General features: G+C 57.8%; 1 protein-coding gene across 1 annotated transcript in view; it reads right to left on the reverse strand.

Annotated features, from left to right (window-relative positions):
* Window positions 1–19,842, reverse strand: part of TSPAN18 (tetraspanin 18) — a 122,651-nt gene that overhangs the window by 14,799 nt on the left and 88,010 nt on the right. The window contains exon 3 of the mRNA XM_056138356.1: window positions 306–387. The gene's annotated coding sequence lies outside the window, so the exon portion shown is untranslated. The remainder of the gene's footprint in view (window positions 1–305; window positions 388–19,842) is intronic.

Below are 19,842 nucleotides of genomic sequence, written 5' to 3' on the forward strand. Positions count from 1 at the left end.
AAAGCGTGTTGGAAGCATGTTTTGTTTGGGGGCTACACGCTGCGGTGTTCGGGGTTTATTCTGGGCTCTGCACTCAGGGATCACTCCAGTGGTTTCTGATGGGGTGCTGGGGATTGAACCTGGATTAATCGTGTGCAACTGCCCTAGCCGTTATATCATGTCCCAGGCCTGGGAGCACTTTATGAGAATCGCTAGGCAAGGGTTCCCCCCTGCACTGGCATAGAGGGTAGATGAGGAAAAGGGGAGTTGGCCCACGGGAGCAGAGGCCAGGGGTGTAGAGAGGAGGAAGCAAGGCAGCAGGTCACCTGGGCAGTTCTCTCAGTGTCCGCCGATAGATCTCCTGGTCCCGGGGACTCCTGTCGATGACTTTTATTGGCCCAGCGTCTCCTGCAAGAGAAAATCCCATCTGATTCACTTAGAGAATGTCAGCAAAGAGCGGACCCCACGGGGGAGGCTGTTTCCGAGTTTGCCCTCCGCCCACGCATGTACAGGTGTGTACACGCACGCACGCGCAAATGTGCACAGGTCTTGGGCGCGCTAGCGCAGGTGAAAATCTCGGATCCCTGCAGCCAGCCGGCTGTGGGCTGCACGGATGGCCACCTTCTGCCCCCTGGCAGCGGGCACCCACGCGGGGGCTGCAGGTGGAGGAAGTGCACCTGCAGACGACTTGCACAAACGTCCCCTGTGCAGAAGCCACTGCAGACCCCGGAGGAGGCGGTGGGAGTGTGGCCTCCACACCTGAGCGCCACCTGGGCACCTGCTGTGACGCCTTGGCAGGAGAGTGCCACCAACAGGGCTCGGCGACGCCCAGGAGCCTTCCTCAGCTCTCAGCTCTGCCCACGGATTTGGCTGGCAGTGCTTTTCAGAGATGTTCCTCCAGGAAGACTCAGGATTTTGTCTCAACAGCTTGAGACTCGGGCCTGGCCAGGCCCTGTCCACCCTATCAGGTGGAAACTCAGGAAATGAGAAAACCTTGGGGAATTTGGATGTGGAGACATTCTTATGGAGCAAGGGGGGCATTTCTGGGTCTTGGATACCAGTTTAGATTATTTCCATTCATGGAAGTGGAGGGGTGATGGGTGAGATTCTTCTCCGCCCAGCACCCTTCCAGGGGTATGCAGGCACTCATTCATGCATCCAAACATCATCTACTCATTCACGTGTCCGTCTGTCCATAAATCACCCATCCATTAAGGCATCTATATATCCATGCATGCATGCGTCCGCATACCCATCCTTCTGCCTGCCCATGGTCTGTCCCTCCACCTGTCCATCCATCCACCTACCAACCCTTCCATCCATGTACCTATCCATTCATTGACTCACCCGTTCTCCATTCACCATCCATCCTTCCGTGCATTTACTCATCCATTTGTCTGTTCAACCATTCATTCATCCGAACGCTCATCTACTCATTCATATACTTGCTCATCCATCCGTGTGCCCATCTATTCATCCACCCTTCCATAATCTATCACACATCCATCTGTCCATCCGCTCATCCATCCATCTACCCAGTCATCCATGCATGCATTTGCTCACCCATCATCCATCCATCCATCCATCCATCTGTCCATCCATCCAATATTCCATCCATCCATCCATCCATCCATCCATCCATCCATCCATCCATCCAACATTCCATCCATCCATCCATCCATCCATCCATCTGTCCATCCATCCAATATTCCATCCATCCATCCATCCATCCATCCATCCATCCATCCAACATTCCATCCATCCATCCATCCATCCACCCATCCACCCATCCATCCATCCATCCATCCATCCACCCATCCATCCACCCATCCATCCATCCACCCATCCATCCATCCATCCACCCATCCATCCATCCATCCATCCATCCAACATTCCATCCATCCATCCATCCATCCATCCAACATTCCATCCATCCATCCAACATTCCATCCATTCATCCAACATTCCATCCATCCATCCATCCAACATTCCATCCATCCATCCATCCATCCATCCATCCATCCATCCAACATTCCATCCATCCACCCATCCATCCACCCATCCATCCGTCCATCCATCCATCCATCCATCCATCCATCCATCCAACATTCCATCCATCCACCCATCCATCCATCCACCCATCCATCCATCCACTCATCCATCCATCCACCCACCCATCCATCCATCCAACATTCCATCCATCCATCCAACATTCCATCCATCCATCCATCCATCCATCCATCCATCCATCCAACATTCCATCCATCCATCCAGCCAGCCAGCCAGCCAACATTCCATCCATCCATCCATCCATCCATCCAACATTCCATCCATCCATCCAACATTCCATCCATCCATCCATCCAACATTCCATCCATCCATCCATCCATCCATCCATCCATCCATCCAACATTTCATCCATCCATCCATCCATCCATCCATCTGTCCAACATTCCATCCATCCATCCATCCATCCAACATTCCATCCATCCATCCATCCAACTTTCCATCCATCCATCATCCATCCATCCAACATTCCATCCATCCATCCATCCATCCAACATTCCATCCATCCATCCAACATTCCATCCATCCATCCATCCATCCATCCAACATTCCATCCATCCATCCAACATTCCATCCATCCATCCATCCATCCAACATTCCATCCATCCATCCATCCATCCAACATTCCATCCATCCATCCATCCATCCAACATTCCATCCATCCATCCATCCATGCATTCTTCCAAATGTCTCGTAAACACCTACTGAACTCCTACTACGTGTGGGGTTTAATGTTAGGGAACTGAGCTGCAAATAAGCCCACAGCTGGTTGGTGGTAGCAAGTGATTGGAGGAGACAAGGAAAGGATGACAGGAGGGCAGGGGCCTCCTGGAAGGACGGCTATAACTCCATAGCAGCATCAGGGAAGCCTTCTCGGGGAAGGGTAAGTCTTGGGGACATGTAGAGGTGGGGATTGAAGGCACAAGAAGGCACCTCCCTCCTGAGAGCTTGCTGAGGCTCCTGGAGTTTGTGCTCCTATTCTGTCTAAAAGGACACACCTGGCAGGTTCTTCAGTCGCCTGCCCAGTGTCTATTGGACAGTTTTTGGTTGCACACATGTTGAGCTCAGCCAACGCTTAGAACCACCCCCAGGAAGTAGAGGTGAACCATCATCCCCACTGGGAAAAACCAAGGCTGGGCAAGGAAAGAGATTCTCCTGGCATCGCCCAGTTAGAAAGCCAGGGCTTAGAAGCAAAACTTGCTTTGCTAGGAAGCACTTTGTCTACCCGCGCGATTCTAGCCTGTCCTCGCTGCCTGCTAAGTGGCCTCGGGGCCCCGTGTGACAGAAAGAAACCCAGGCTTAGCAAAATGGAGATGCTAACCTATTCCTGCAACTCTCAGCGAGAAGTCCGCACAAATCATCTTAGGGGAGCTGCAAGGGGGTGGTGGGGAGGAAGGTCAGAGGCCAGCCCCCTCCAGAGGGTGAGGGGGATGGGTCAATGAATGGCCTTGCTTCTTACTGGAGGACAGGATGAATCTTGGCAAGGCCCCGGGACGGGTCTCTGTGCCCCAGGAGGCAGGTCAGCACCGCTGCCCCCAAGTCCTTACGGGGGTGAGGGGTGGGGTTAGAGTGATTTTCTGTTACCCAGGACAATCAAGGATTATCTCCTGATAACCCAGGGGTTAGGGCACAGACGTTGCCTGTGCCTGACCTGGGTTCGATTCCTGACACATGGTTCCCTGTGATCACTAGGCAGAGCTGTGGAGGTCCCCAGCCCTGCACAGTCCTGAGCAGCATCGTGGCCTTGGACCCTGCACGGAATCCCCAGCCTGGCTGGTTGAACAATTATCAGTGGAGCCTCAGATCCACTGAGCAATGGAGACCCCACCCCCTACCCCCGCAGAAAAGGAAAAACAGAGAAGACAAGTCCCGAGGTCCAGTCCAGGGGCTGCCTCCCCTACCCAGACCCAGGACTCAGGAAGTGAGAGGGGCCATGACTCCCCCCTCCCCCGCCTGGTCCCCCAGATCACCACTGCTGGAACTCAGCAACTGAATTGAGGATGACAAGGCTGGGCCCAGCTACCTCTGCGGACAGGAAATGGACCCCATCACGTGCGTGGCTGTCTGCCCATCCTCACCAGGAACCCCCATTGTGTGCTGGTTCTGGGGCAAACAGCCTCACCCTGCTTCTGCTGTGAGTCTCGGCTGCCGGTCGTTTTTGTCCTCTGTCCTCTGCATAGCCCTGTTCCCCTCCACCCCTGGCCAGGGCCTGGATTGGGAACAGGAGCCTGTTCCCCTTCCCCCATCTCGGGGTTCCTACCAGCCCAGTGAGTCACGGGGCCCAGCTCCACCAGCCCCCCCGATACTTCATTCCCAGGTTGGCTTGATTCTCCCCCAAAAAACGTGGTTCTCCATTTCCAAACCAAAGGCCGTTTCTCAGAATTCACAGGACACAAAATAAAGGGATGGGGGTGGACAACACCGGGGGTCTTTGAAGTCTATTCCGGGGGGGGGCGCCCCCTGTCTCTATCTCTCTGAAACATGCAAACCTCACTCATCAGGGAAGGCAGTGGAGCGGGGGTACCCTGGATAGAACCCCTCTCCCGCGTGCCCCTGGAGTAAGAGGCCTGATTCTGTGACGAGTGAACCGAGTAAGGACGGAGTCCGGGAAGCATCTCCCCCACCTTTGTGCCTCCCCCTCACCTAAGAGCTGGAAACGATTATGGTCCCATTTTACAGAGGAGGAAATTGAGGCCCCGAGACCATGATTTACACACCGGAGTTCATTCATGTGGTTGAAGTTTCGGGTCCTCGTCTGCTGAACTCCGTAACTGCACCCCGGGTACGACCAAGGGAAGAAGACACCAAGATGAAGGGATGCTCTGTTTCCACCCCCCCAAGCCTCTAAGCTGTCCAGGCAGAGTGCCGAAGAGCACGGCCCATCCTCCCGGTGCCAGCTGGTGGACCCCTGGGGATGACAGCGCCCTGCCCCGCCTGGACAGATGGAGCCCTAGACGCACAGGTCACGCAGTGCCCCAGGGCTCTCGGCGGGAGCCAGCCGGCTCTCTTCATCTCGCTCTGCTCTCCCCCAGATGGCCCTCCCGTCCCATCTGCGCCCGGCCTGCCCGGGAGTGGGGCTCTGACGGGGAAGGACCGGCCGGTTCATCCATCACGCCTCCCCCCAGCCCCTGCGCCTGCTTTCTGGGGGGAGAAACGGGAGCGGGGGTGTCCAGGAGCCCCGTCGGAGGGAGAGAGTATCGCGGGCATAGGGCGAGCCGTTCTCGCGGGCGTCCCTGGCAGCTGTGGGCTCTGCGGTCAGGTCAGAGGCTTCCGGGGGCCAGCGCCCCCTTCCACCAGCAGAGGCCCTACCCTGCCCCACCCACTCCCCCTCTGTGTGTGCTACCTCCAGCCCAACCCCGGGGCCTTCCCGGGAGCACAGAGCACAGAGCACTCGATGCAGACAGTCCCAGGCGCCGAGACTGGTGGCCAGGACCAGGCGTGCAGAGAGGCCGGCTCAGTCTTCGCCTCCACTGTTCTCGGAGTGTGTGTGACAGGGCAGAAACGGGTTCTCAGGCGGGGACATGGAGGGAGGCCCTGAGTCTGGGCAGGTCCGAGCATAGGGAAGGCAGGGCCAGGAACGTGGGTGAGGTTACCCAGCATCGAGACGGGTGTTTTTCTGCATGCCCCCTGCTCTGAGAAGCAGTGCCTCGTGGGGGCAGGGAAACTGAGGCCGTGAGGGTCCCTGGGAGCCAGGAGGGGCCCGAGCGGGTGCGGACACCAGGCTCGCCCCTGCGGCAGGGCAGCCGTGATCCCAGGACCATGTTCCAAACCGAGGGGAGGAGGGTTGGCTGTACTCTGGGGCTGGGCTTCCTCCCAAGACAGACGGTCTCGTAAACAAGCGATTGGCCGGGATTCCTGGCGGGCCTGTGTGGACACGGGGACATGGACGCAGCTGGGGGGGTGGGGGGGAGGTGGAGAGGAATAAAAGCTAATTAGGCTCCTGGGGGTAGTGCCGGGAGGGTTAACCATCTGGGCGGGCAAGCTCGCCTGCCTTTGGCGGGAGGGAGGCAAGCGGACCCTCAAGGCTTAGCACACAGCTTGGCCCTGTCCCCAGACTCACTGGTGCCAGTCAAGGGGAATCTTCAAAGCCCAAAAGGGCCAGTGTGAGGGCTGCCTCCCCACGGGGCCCAGGAGCACAGAGAGGGTCAGAATTTTGCCCAAATTCACATAGCAGGGCTGGGCCCGGGGGCTCCTGGTCATTTTTATGTCATGAAAGAACCATGATTTACAATGGCACTGTGTTGAGTTTTAGACATATAGTGTTCTAGTACCAGTCCTACTGCCAGTATCAGCTCCTGGCTTTAACCCCTTATCTTCCCTCCCTCAACGCAGCAACCTCAACCTGGCATCGTGGTTGCCTTTGACTTCTGAGGACCACCCTGTTCCCTGCCCCCCAATACCCCTTCACACATCGGGCTCCTGGCCCAGTCTTGCAGTTCCTTCCCTCTCACCTGGCAGAGCGACCCGTTCTCCGGGCACCTGCAGGAGGTGCTAGCTAAACTCCGGGCTCGCCTGAGTCTGCACTGAGTTGCCACCAACTGTATACTAATTCTATACCAGGCTTTGGGCACGCAGCCTCTTGTGAGATCCTACAGATCCAGGTGTTCCCCTTCCACCTGGGCCTGGGTCAGCTTGGGGGTAGCCAGCCGTCGGACCCTCAGCCCCACCCCCAAAGTCAGCTCTTGGACCCAAGCGGGGTCTCCCCACACTCCTGGAGTCTAGAGAAGCCTGTGGATCGCTTTTTTTTTGCAGGGACTCCCCATCTGGCACTGCTGGAGCCCTGGCAAAGTGACCCAGGGTCCCTCTTGGGGACTGCGCAGTGCTGGGGGGGCCACACCCAGGCTTCCTGCATGCACAGCCCAGGCACCAGACCTCTGTCTGAACTACTCCTTTATAAAGACATAAAACGGAACACATCCAGTTGAAAAGGAAATCAATTATGCTGAAAGGAGAGTTACCAAAATCTTTTTTTTTTCTTTTCTCACTTTTTGGGGCTGTGCGTGGGGAAGCGGAGGCTGCCGGGGATGGAACCTGGGGCCTAGGGCCTCTGCAGCACACAAGTGGTCTCCGAGCCCCGTCTTCCTCCAAACCTTCATCTGTAACAGCCGCACCGGCAAATGTTCTACTCAGCACCATGCACTGCATGGGGGAAGGATGACCGTTCCAGAAACCCAAGGGCTGGAGGGAGAGTCTGGGGTTCCTGTTTCTCGCGTGCTGCCATCCCTGGCTGGATCCCTGGTACTGCACATGATGCTCCAAGCACCACCAAGGCATGGCCCGGGCCACCCCCAGCACCGCATCTCAAGCCGTCTCCAACAGTAGGCTCAGCATTTCCAGATGCACCTCTGACCTCCCGTGACCCACTTGGGAGCCATGGGTCCCTCAAAGGCAACTCTGAGAATACCTGCTGCTCCCCACCAAGCCCACACCCAGCCCTGCTGGCAGCACCAAGGCCGTCTGCACTGAGGGCAGAAGGAAATGCTCTGATTTGCTCAAACACGAAAGCAAAGAATATCCCCATACAGATCCCCAAGCCTCCCAAGCATTCCGTGGGGGTCACAACCCCTCGGACCTGAGTTCCCAACCCCCGGCTGTCGCTCAGCCACTGCTGCCCTCTCAGGCAAAGGTCACGCTGTGTCTGTTGGTCCCCACCCCCAGGAGCAGGAGAAAAAGGGAGCAGGTGGGCACCCTACCACCCCAGAGTGGCCCGCATCCTGCAGGCTCAGCCCAGCCAGCCACGGTCACTGTGGAACAGAACGTCGGGCCCAGAAGGGCTGGGGTGAAGCAGGAATCTCGGGTTCCCTCCCCAGAACTGCCTGAACCTCTGAGTACCACCAGGACTGACCCCCAAACATTAAAAATAAATACCAAGAGGGAGCGGGGAGCCCATGGTGCATGTGCATGCCTGGAGGGCCCTGATATCTCTGGGCTGGACTCTGAGGGCTCAGGGAGGGCCCCCCAACCAGTCTTCCCTGGGGAGAACCCCAAGGGTTCATGTAATCAGTGTCAGAAAGAGCAAGATAGGAGGGTGGCTGAACTCTCCAAGCCCACTTGGATCGGGACTGGGTTTCCTCCCCCCAGCTCCCCAGTTTTCCAGTAGCTTGGCAGTCACACCCACAAACTTCCCCTGGCGCCATGTAATCTCATTAATGGCCAAGACTCAAAGACTATAAACTAAAGCTCCCGGAAGAGAGGGACACAGAATTCCTGGAGTATGCGGCCGCATTTGCAGCCACGCAACCTCTTATACTCTAGCCCACTTACCAAAAGTAGCACACATTTGTTTGGTTTTAACATACTTGCTTGTATTCTATTATCTATGGCTTAAATGGCTCCAGAATGAAATACAACAACCTTCACACACTTCCCTCTTATTGTGGTGGGAAGGTGCTTGGTGGTGGGATTGGTGTTTGAGTATTGTCTGTAACAAACCATTGTGAACTACTTCTATGAAAATAAAAATTGTGAGGAAAAAATGGACTGGAGTGATAGCACAGCGGGAGGGCGTTTGCCTTGCACGCAGCCAACATGGCCGACCCGAGTTCGATTCCTCCACCCCTCTTGGAGAGCCCGGCAAGCTACCGAGAGTATCTCACCTGCACAGCAAAGCCTGGCAAGCTCCCCGTGTCGTATTCAATATGCCAAACACAGTAACAAGTCTCACAATGTTACTGGGCCCGCTCGAGTAAATCGATGAACAACGTGAGGACAGTGACAGTGAGGAAAAAATGGTGGGAGGCCCTGTGGAGTCTTTGTAGGAGCTCATGGGTCCAGGCAATAATGCCGTGCCCCCCACCCCCCGCCCCGTACTGGAGGACACCTGCGTACCCACCCACAGCCCTTGCGCTGGGTCCCCAGAGCCCAGATCTCTAGCGTAACCAGCCCCTGGCGCAGTGCCCTGGTCCCCTCCTGGCAATTCACACCCGCCCCTCCTGTTCCCCAGCACTGACCCCCAGCCAGTACTTCCTGGCCCCTCCGAGGGTCTGAGCCTTTGGAGGAAGTTGTTGGAGGCGGTGGGAGCCCAGCTTCGAGGTGGAGCAGTTCTAGTGTCCTCTGGCCAGGAGGACAGAGACCTTGGGCTGGACTCCACACCTGAGGGGCAAAGTGGGCACGCCCATGGGCTGACAGTTCCAGACTGGCCCGGCTGCAGGGATAGGGTGGGGGTCACTTCCTCTAGGGGTACCCACAGAAGGAAATGGAGAGAAGGAGGCCATCCCGATGGCTGAGGAGGGCAGCCCCCCATGTCCCAGTGGGGAGCCTGGCACCCTGGGCGGATCACATGCCCGAGGGCACTTAGGGGTCAGGGCCAGACTGTGGCGGCAGACTCCTGGGCGGGGCCCCCCGCTGGGGTGACCTCATGCTGCCGGGAAAGGCGGGCCCCTGGGAAGGCTGAATGTGGATGAAGCCTGGGAGGGCGGCAACGGGACTGGGGAGAGGGGGTGGGGGGAGGGCTGGGGGGAGGGCACTGTCTGTGGACACACCCCCTCGCCCCCCGCCGGTGTCTTCCCGCTCGCTGCACCCCTGCAGCCCAGAAGAGGCCGGTCACAGTTTCACCATATCACCACCCCGCCTGCGGGAACTGCGGGGAGCATGTTCCAGAACCTTCCACGTGCTCCCTGGCTGCAGCCTGGGTCCTCAAGATGGCGAGTCAGCAAGTGTGGGGCAGAACTGGGGCTTCGGCCCCAGAAGGCAGGCTGGGTGTGAGGGTGCCCGTGGGCTGGGCCAGCCCTCTGGGAGGGAGAACAGAAAATAAAAAAATCCTAGTTCTGCTGTGACCCAAGTCCCTATCCGTCACGGTTTCTCACCGTTCTCCCTTCTCTCAGCCTCAGAGGGGGACCGGAGCCCCCGGAGCCCCCCGGCCTCCCCGCCACATCGCCAGCGGGACCCTCGGGGAGCCTTGGTGATCCATCCCAAAATATGCAGGGCTGTTGCCGGGCAACCTGGCTCTCCGCACAGTCCCAATTTCAATATTTAATGGCTTCACGGGTGTTTAGGGGGCCTGAGAACCGGGCGGGAAAGGGCACTGCTAGAGCCGGGGGTGGGGGCGGGGGAGGGGGCACTCCCCTCCCCCGCAAGCAGAGGAAGACACAGAACTTAGTGTCCTGCCGGCCAGAACAGTGAGGCCCAGGGGGAGACAGAGTCCCACTGCCTGGGGCATGGCTGGCCCCCCTGCGGGAGGACAGAGAAGCTTCCTTTCCCCACCCCCCACCGTTCCACATTCTCTCCCGTGAATCTCAGGAGACTGCCCTGGGCTGGCCTCTTGTTATTCCAGACCACTGACAAAACGGGGATCAGAGAGGGCCAGTGACTCCCCCAGGCCACCCAGCAGCTGAGTGGCAGAAGCCGGGAGGACTGTCGAGTCATTACCTCAGAGCAGGGATCAGAAACGTGTATCCGCACTCACATTCCCAAGGGCTGGCTGGCACGGGTCTTGGCCAAGGGCCTCACTTGTTCCAAGTTGCTTAGCCCTCCCCGGGCCCTTTCTAAGAGGCAGTTCCCCCATTTTGCAGATGTGGACACTGAGGTGGCTACGGAGATCACAGGTGAGCCCATCGGCTCCAGAGCTGACCTTTTTTTCTGCCCGTGCCTCTGAGCTCAGATTTACAGAGTTGCAGACAAATAAATGAAAAAAAAAAAATCGGAACTTAAGATCCTTTTCACTCCAGGGCTCGGTCCTGGTCCTCTGAAATTGGGCAAGCCGGGGTGGGGGGCTCTTTCATCTCTTTAAGATGCTTAGCGAGCCACACTCGACAAGTGTATGGACCCATTGTGGGTACGGAGCCAGGCATGCGTGTATGTGAGCATGTACACGTGTGCACGCAGGAACAGGTTGACAGAGGTCCCGTGCCCAAACTTAGGAACATACACGGATGCACCCACGTTCCTCAGAGACAGGGGCTCAGGCATTTGCCTCGCATGCACCCCGGTTCAATCCCCGTCCCTCGGTCCCCTGAGCAGCATGAGGGTGATCCCCGAGCAGCCTCCACACCAACCCACCCACTAACCAACCCACCAGTCACACAAAGCTGCTGCCCCCTCCCAAGTCAATGGGCCATGCCTCCACCAGCACGGGGACCGCTTGGGACAGACCGACGCTGCGGCTTCTGCAGGAAGGAACATTGCCACCACCCCCACTTGGCTGCCCCCTTCTGAAGAAGAGAAGGTCGTCCTGGCCTCCAAGCCTGCCACCCCCTGCACACGCTTCCATTCATCAATGTCACACCCCTGCCCTCCCGCTCTGCTTCCCGGCTACCAACCAATGCCAGCCTGTTCTGAGGCCTCCTCCGGGGTCACCCCAGCTGAGACTGCGATCAGAGCACTTTAGGAGGAGTGACATAGCTACTGCTAGGGCTAGGCTGCTGCTGGGGTAAAGGCGGGGACTGGCTGCTCATCTCAGGCTCCCGGGATGCCAAGGGGTCCTCGTCAATGTCGCATCAATTTCTTTCTTTTTTTTTTAATTAATTTTATTGAATCGCCGTGAGATAGTTACAAGCTTTCATGTTTGGGTTACAATCACACAATGATCAAACACCCATCCCTCCCTCCACCAGTGCACATTCCCCACCACCAACATCCCCGGTATTATCACCCCCCCTTTCCCACCCTCCCTCTGCCTCCATGGCAGATATGATTCCTCATAGTCTCTCTCTACTTTTGGGCATTATGGTTTGCAATGAGGCTGGAGCAATAGCACAGCGGTAGGGCGTTTGCCTTGCGTGCAGCCAGCCCGGCCGAGCCAGGTTCAATTCCTCCGCCCCTCTCGGAGAGCCCGGCAAGCTACTGAGAGTATCTCGCCCGCACGGCAGCGCCTGGCAAGCTAACCGTGATGTATTCGATATGCCAAACACCGTAACAACAAGTCTCACGATGGAGGCGTTACTGGGCCCGCTCGAGCAAATCGATGAACAACGGATGGACAGTACTACAGTGCTACATGGTTTGCAATACTGTCGCATCAATTTCACTCAGGGATCTCAGCCTGCTTGCCCACGGGTTCCTGCCTTAGTGCTGTCCTAGTGATGCTCGGGGTCTGCCTGGCAGGAAGCTTTCCCAGAGCTTCTCTACCCAGAGACAGCAGATTCCGTGCAGAGGGCAGGCTGGCGAGGCTTACCCTGCAGCCCCATGAAGTGTCATCCTAAGGAAATTCAGAGCCCTGCCCAGAGTCCAGCCTCCCCCGGGGGCTCGGGGGGTGGGGGGGGTGTCCTTGCCCTGCTCTGCTTCTTTTAGCTTGGTCATGAATATCACAGGCACCTGGTCTTCCCAGGCCGGAAAAGGTGATTCAGTCACCTGATGCAAATTAGGGAAGTCATACTCCTTTGCCACGAGAGTGACTCTAGGTAGTTGAAGCCCAGGTTTGAGGAGGACAGGGCTGGAGTGATAGTCCGGGGGGGTAAGGTGCTTGCTTTGCACGCAACTGACCCCGGTTTGAGCCCCAGCACACGTGACTCCCTATTCCCCCCGCCCCACTGGGAGCGATCCCTGAGTATTTCTAGGAGTGGCCCGAAAAACAACAACAAAAAGTTTGGGGTGAGGGGGACATGGTGCCTTCCCCTCCCCATCTTAGTGCTCGATGGCATCGAGTCATTCCTCTCACGCTCGCGGCCGGCCAGACCCGAGTTCCCAGAGAGGGAGGCCGCAGCCCAGAACAGTCAAGCAACTTGCCCGGAGTCACAAAGCGGTGAGGCTGGTCTTGAAAGCGGTTGGCTGGAGCATCTGAGGTGGGCTCTGAGGTGGGCACGAGGGCTCAGGGGCACCCTGGCGAAGCACAGAGCAGAGCTGGAAATGGGGCGAGGGGGAAAGAGGTGGAGGATGGAGCGATAGTACGTTGGGTAGGGCGTTTGCCTTGCACGCGGCCGACCCAGGTTCAATCCCTGGCATCTCATATGGTCCCCTGAGCACCGCTAGAGGAAATTCCTGTGTGCAGAGCCAGAAGTAACCCCTGAGCAGCACCAGGTGTGACCCAAAAGGCAAAAAAATTAAAAAAATAATAATAAAAAAAGAAAACAGAAGGGGTGGGGAAGCACTGCAGGGGAGTCGGTGGAGGGCTCAGTATCCAGTGCTTGCTCTGCCGCTCACCCAGCACACGTTGTGTGCAGCGAGTGGCGTCCCCGGGCTTCTCTGGAGAGCAGTGGCCACAGACATCGAGTGACCAGGCAGAGCCTCCTCCCCCACGTGGCCTCGGAGACTCAGTGTCCCCTGCGCCCTCACAGCCTGTGCAAACGTATGTCCGCGGCCCGGGGCACCCTCCTGAAGTGGGAGCTTCACTCTTGCTCCCCGGCCATGGCTGCGGGGTGCCCAGCGTCCCGGACCACCACCCCTGAGCCCAGCAGCAGCCTCCTGCCTGGCGTCACGATGTCCCACAGCAAACACAGGCCAGCCAGTCTGTGTCCTCCAGAACTAAAGCTTGATTCCTATTTGGGGGGTGGGGGCAGGGGGCACACCCAGCAGTACTCGGGGCTGACTCCTGGCTCTGCACTCCTGGTGGTGCTCAGCGGACCCCACGGGGGCCGGGGGTCCAGCCCAGACCTGCCTCATGCGGGCCACGGGCCTTAACTGCTGGACGACTACTCTGGCCCTGAGCCAGGGAAGGGGACATGCGACTGGCTGGGGCCCCGGGGTTTGTGCCGTGGGGTTCTCCCCACTGTCACCCCCAAACTGTGAGTGAGTGAGTGAGTGTGAACTGAGGCCAGAGAGACAGCAGGCTGCAGGACGTGGGGAGCTCACCCCACTACTTGGCCCCCTCCACTCACCAGAACGTGGAGCATCTCTGCCGGGTCCTGGGTCCCTGGCCCTCTCCTCTCTGACCCCCACAACCCAGCGGGCCCTCGTCTGCCTGCCCATTGTTCAGCCGGGAAGTGGAAGCTCGGAGAGGTGAAGTCACCTGCCCAGGGTCACACAGCTAGAAGGTGGCAGTGCTGGGACCTGAACCCGGGCAGGCTGGACCCTGACAACTGTTGGGCCCTGTGTCTCTCCCACATGGGGTGGCAGGAGCCCTGGGGCGGGGCTGGGACACAGCCCGAGCTAATGACTGTCTTCCCTCAGCTCCTGAGGGAGGATAAAGGGCTGCCCTGGGTGCCGGGAATATGGGCTTGTATTTATCTATTTTTAATTGATTTTTAATTTGTCTAAGTGCCACCCCAGGCAGTACTCAGGGGCTACTCGGGGGTGGCTCCTGGTGGTGCGCGGGGCAGTGAGTGGTGATGGGAATTGAACCAGGGTCTCCTGCACGCAAAGCATGAGCTCATGCCCTCTCTTGCCGTTGGGTGGACATCGGGCCAACTAGCTCAGTGCCTGCACCCTGTCACCAGGTGCTGTGATTCAGGTCGCCCACTGTCTCATTCTGGGATCTCGTCTCTCTGCTGTCAGCTGCTCCGCCTGTGGACGCATGTGAGCATAGGTGCACACACACACACAGGCACACATTCACACACATGCACACACAGGCACATATACAGGAACACACATGCATACACAGACACAGACACATACACATACAAGCACACACACGTGCACACAGGCCCACACAGGCACATACACAGGGACACGCATTCACACACATGCACACACAGGCACATACACAGGGACACACATTCACACACATGCACACAAAGGCACATACACATGTACATACAAACACACACGCACACACACGTGCACACAGGCACACACATGCACACACAGGCACATACACAGGGACACACACATTCACACACACAGGCACACACAGGCACACACAGGCACTACACATTCAAATACATGCACATACAGGCACATACACAGGGACACACATTCACACACAGGAACACACATGCACACACAGGCACCTACACAGCAACACACATTCAGAAATGTGCATACACAGGTGCATATACATAAACATACAAGCACACATGCACACACATCATACACAGGCACACACATGCACACACAGACACACACAGACACAGAAGTATACACACACAGGCACACCACACATGCACACATGCACAGGTTGGCCATTTCCCGGAGAGGTGGAAGGTGCCAGCTGGGACATTTCTTTACGCACACCGCAGGCTGGACATAAATCCCCCTTCCCGCCCCGGACCTCGACCCCCAGCGGGCGGTGGCTGCGTTTAATTTAGAGGCCCAGCAGGCAGGAGCGGCTGTACAAAGCCGCCTGCCCACGGCTACCTCAGGGCTGCCGGGGTCCTGCTGGGAGCAGGGGGGGGCCTGGGGAGCCCCCGTGCTGGGAAAAGGAAGAAACTGGCAGGTGTTTCATTTCCCCCCCGGCTGCCCAGTAATTAAGAAGAGGAAGGCAAGTGTGAGGACAGGGCGCTCTCCACCTGATGGGCCTTTCCAGAACGGAACAGGTCCGAGAGATGCTCAAAGGGCTGCGACTCCCAGCTCTGGTCGGAGTCACCCTAAGCCTCACTGGTCTGACTGACAGATGGATTGAATCAATCAGTGAGCCAATGAAAGTAAGCAAGAGAGAGTTGCAGGGATAATACGGTGGGCAGTCTAGCACCAAGCTGATCCGGGTTCAACCTGCGACCTCCCCTATGGTCCCCAAGCCCTGCCAGGACTGATCCCTGAGAGCAGAGCCAGGGGTAAGCTCTGATCAACACAGGGTGTGCCCCAAAAATCCCCAAAGAGAAAAAAAATAACCAAGAGAGCCTGAGAGGTCAGGGGGACTAGCACCTGCTCCTGCCCCACGCCCATTCACAGTTCACTTCCTGCCAGGGCAGAAGATGCTCCCAGACAGGAAGTGGCTGAGGACTGGAAGCCCCATGAACCAGGAAGGAGCAGCGGGGTGAAGCCTAGAGCCCCATCCAGGGCCTCTCCCAAGCCAGCAGGCCCACATCACACCATTTCAAGGGCTGGAGTGATAGCACAGTGGGTAGAGCGTTTGCCTTGCACGCAGCCAACATGGCCAACCAGAGTTCGATTCCTCCGCCCCTCTCGGAGAGCCCGGCAAGCTACCGAGAGTATCTCGCCCGCACGGCAGAGCCTGGCAAGCTCCCTGTGGCGTATTCGATATGCCAAACACAGTAACAAGTCTCACAATGTTACTGGGCCCGCTTGAGCAAATCAATGAACAGGAGGACCGTGACAGTGACAACTGATTACTCAGTTTAGGACCTAAACAACTATAGATGAACAACGGGAGGACAGTGACAGTGATTGTTTTTTTGTTTTTTGTTTTGGCTCTGGGGCCACACTTGGCCAATGCCCAGGGCTCACTCCTAGCGGCCTCCATGTGATGCTGGGATCGGACCCCACCCTCCCCCATACTCAGCCCCATACTCATTGGTCATCTCCCCAGCCCCGCATCACTAAGGTCATATTTCCTGCTGAAAGACGGGTTGAAGGGTTCTGGCTCTCTTTCCTCCTTGATGCTAAGAAACACCTATTCCCCGGACTCTCTGGCCATGCCACCCTGTTGTGGAGGTTCCTCCTTTACCCCGGGGACTGGCCTGCAGGGCAGTGGTGGGAGGGGTCCGAGGGCGGACTTGTGTCTGTGTGTGCACACGCATTGCACAGGGGGAGGAAGGCAGGGCCTTGTGACCATGTGCATGGGTGTGTACACACATGTACATATGTGTCTGTGTGCACATGCGTACTGCACAGGGGTAGGACGGGCAGGGCCTTGTGACCGTGTGCATGGGTGTGTGCACACATGCGTATGCGTGTACACACGCTGTGCATGTGTCCCTGTGTGCGTGCTCAGGAAATAGCGTGTGCACTGGCTGTGCGTGATCATGGAGCAGGGTTCTGGGGCCCTGAAGAGGGAGGGAGGGAGGAGAATCGGCGACATCACCGCACAGTGGAAGGCGGAGGGCGCAGGGCCAGGGTCTGATCCACGGATGCAGACAAAGGCCTCCCTTTTCCCAGGCCGTCGCGCCAGCCCCTATTAGCGCTAATGAGGGGGCCTGGGAATTCCGAGACTCTCCCGGTCCCCCTTACAGACCCTCGAGCCGGGGAGGAAATGGAACACCTCAGGGCCCCTTTCAGAGCTCAGGTGAGGGGGTGTAGACTGTCGTGCTGTCCTCTGCCCGGAACCCCACGCACGGCTCGGTGACCCAGCATGCTCAGGATGACAGTGTGACAAAGCTATGGGGGCTCAGGCTGCTCTGGGGGGCTGCCCAACTACCTCCTGTAGATGTGGGGGGTTCCCCCACAAGGTCTCTGGGAGACTGGGGCTGGCATGGGGGGTAGTGGGCAAGGAGTGGGCAGGCAACTGGGACAGCCCCTGCCTGTCTCCCCCAGACTTGTCTATAAAAGGCAGCATCCTGGCTGTGACCTCATCCTCCTTCCTGACGCCCCCTCCCCAGCTGGCTGACCCCCGCCCACCACGGCCAGGCCTTGGAGGAAACCACAGTCCAGCCGTGCGGGGGCCGGGGGGCCCTCTGCGGAGCTTCCCACAAGGCCCCATTCATGCACACAAAGACCCTGGCCGGGTGACCCCTTCTCCCTGACCCCCCCACCCCACCCCAACCTCCCGCTACTGCCTCTGCCCCCATCCCAGGAGACGCCAGGCTGGGCTTGTAGATGGTTCTTTGCTTTTCCCCGTCTGCCCCGAATGTGACACTGTCCCTCCGTTCATTGCCACAAGTGTGAAAAACGGCTAAAGCGGAACCAATCTGTACCGGCGAGGGGGTGCATCTTTATACTCAGGTGATGTGGTTATTTTTTGGGGGTGGGTGGGTGGGGGGGGGAGAGTTCGCAGGGGGTCCTGAGGACCCACTCTCTGCAACTCAGCCAGCTGAACCCGACACTTCCACGCTCAAGGGCCTGGTATGCTGGGGGCCACCTGGTCAAGCTGGCCAGTGCTCTTGGGACTGTGCGATGCCAGGGACCTACCCCTGAGTCTTGGCTGTCCAGGGAATGGAGCTCTCTCCTCGGCCCCCTGTCTATATTTTTTTGCACAAGGAACACGCATGATGGGGTCAGAGGGACAGTACAGCCGGGAAGGCGTTTGCCTTGCATATGGATGACTCGGGTTCAATCCCTGCCACCCCCTGTAGTGCCCTGAGCCCTGCCAGGAGTGACCATGAGTAATTTCTGTGTGTGTGTAAATGGGGCCCAGAGGGGAGGCCCACCGAGGGGCCCCACATGGCTGGGCTGTGGTTTCCTATGAGGCCTGACCGCAGGGTGCAGTCGGCTGGAGAGGGGGCATCAGGAAAGGAGGATGAGGTCACTGCTAGGATGCTGCCTTTTCTTTCTAGAGCCAGGAATAAGTCCTGAGCACTGCTGGGCATGGCACCAAACAAAAATCAAAAGGAAAATGCATCACGCGTGGATGGAGTGAAACATAGGGAAAGTGTCAAGTAGCTCCCTCCTCTCTGAGGCTGCTGCTGGGTCCTGTGGATGCTGGGCCCGGCTCCTGTCCTGTCCACTGCCTGGCAAACTCCTTTTCACCCTTCAAGGCCCAGCTGGGTATCTCTTCAACCATGAAGCCTTCCTTGAATTCACTGTCCTCGGCAGTGATCACTTCTGTTCAGTGAGCCCAATTTTACTTTTTTTTTTTAATCTATTTAATTCAGGGAGGCCTCTCAAGGGGGGCTCACAGACCCCGGTGGCCAGCATTCAGCAACCCACTGGTTGGAGAAGTTCACTGCAGAAGTGCTCCAGGTCATCCTAGCAGTGCTCGAGGGACCAGGCAGTGGCAGGGATCAAACTTGGGTCCTAGTGCGGGCCACCATGTGACTCCTAAGCTAGCTCGCCCTGGATGCCCTCGGTGGAAAGATCTGAAGGTGAGGAGTGGGGAGTGGCAGGGGCCTCCTCAGGGCTCTCAGGGAAATGCCAGGGTGGTGCCAAGCACAGGGGCTGAATGCAGAAGGCCAGGTTCCATCCCTGGCACCATGCGGTTCCTCACGCATAGCCAGGAGCAGCTCTGGAGCACTGAGCAGGGAGTAGCAGCCTTGCATGGCGAGGCGAGGCCCCTAATACAAACATGCACAGAGTGAGACTTGGTGGTGGAGATCCCGGGAAGCCCCAAACTCCTCTTCCAGAAGCCAGGCAGGGGGAGAAGAGCCTACCCTCCTCACGCCTCCTTCCCTTCCTGGGGTCACTGACAACCATGGGGCCAGCCTTGACCTCCGCCTTTGTTCTCCCTGAGAAAGGATGGGCCACCCCTCCCCCGGGTCCCAGAGACATAATTCAGGAGACAGAGGGAAAGAACCGCGTGTTGTGCCTTAGGGGGAGTGAAGGTCCTTCCTGCCTCTCTGGCATCCCACGCCTCCCCCCTCACGCACCCCAGAGGGCCAGGTGGGGTGTTCTCTGTCCAATACTCCTGTCTGCTTGGGCCCCTCGTGGCTGGCTGGCCCCATTTCAGCTCTGCTGGGGCAGAGCCATCCACCTGAGCCTTATTTCCCCAGAAATACAGCCACTTCCTAGCATAGACTCCATTCCTTTTTTTTTAAAGGAGGATGTACATAATCAGAGATACTCAGGGCTTACTCCTGGCTCTGTGCTCAGGGGTTACCCCTGGTTGTGCTTTGGGAGTCGTAGACAGAGACAGGGATGGTACCAGGGTCCACTGTGTGCAAGGCAAGTGCCTTAACCCATGCCCTATCTCTCCAGCCCCTCATGTCCCCCAGTTTACAGGTGAAGGACTGAGGTGCAGGAAAGCACTTCACAAAGGTCAAACACCAGATGTGGCTGTGTGAGGGCGAACCTGGACCCCAGCACTGCGGCAGCAGATGGGACCCCCAAGTTAGGGTTGGGTGAGGTGCTGGCACAGGCCAGGAGCTCTGCAGACAGTCACACCCCGAACAGGAACAACTTTGCTAATTTCCTTTCAGAACGGGGGCAAGC

Source organism: Sorex fumeus, unplaced genomic scaffold, assembly GCF_029834395.1.
Source record: "Sorex fumeus unplaced genomic scaffold, SorFum_2.1 ptg000007l, whole genome shotgun sequence".
NCBI lineage: Eukaryota > Metazoa > Chordata > Mammalia > Eulipotyphla > Soricidae > Sorex > Sorex fumeus.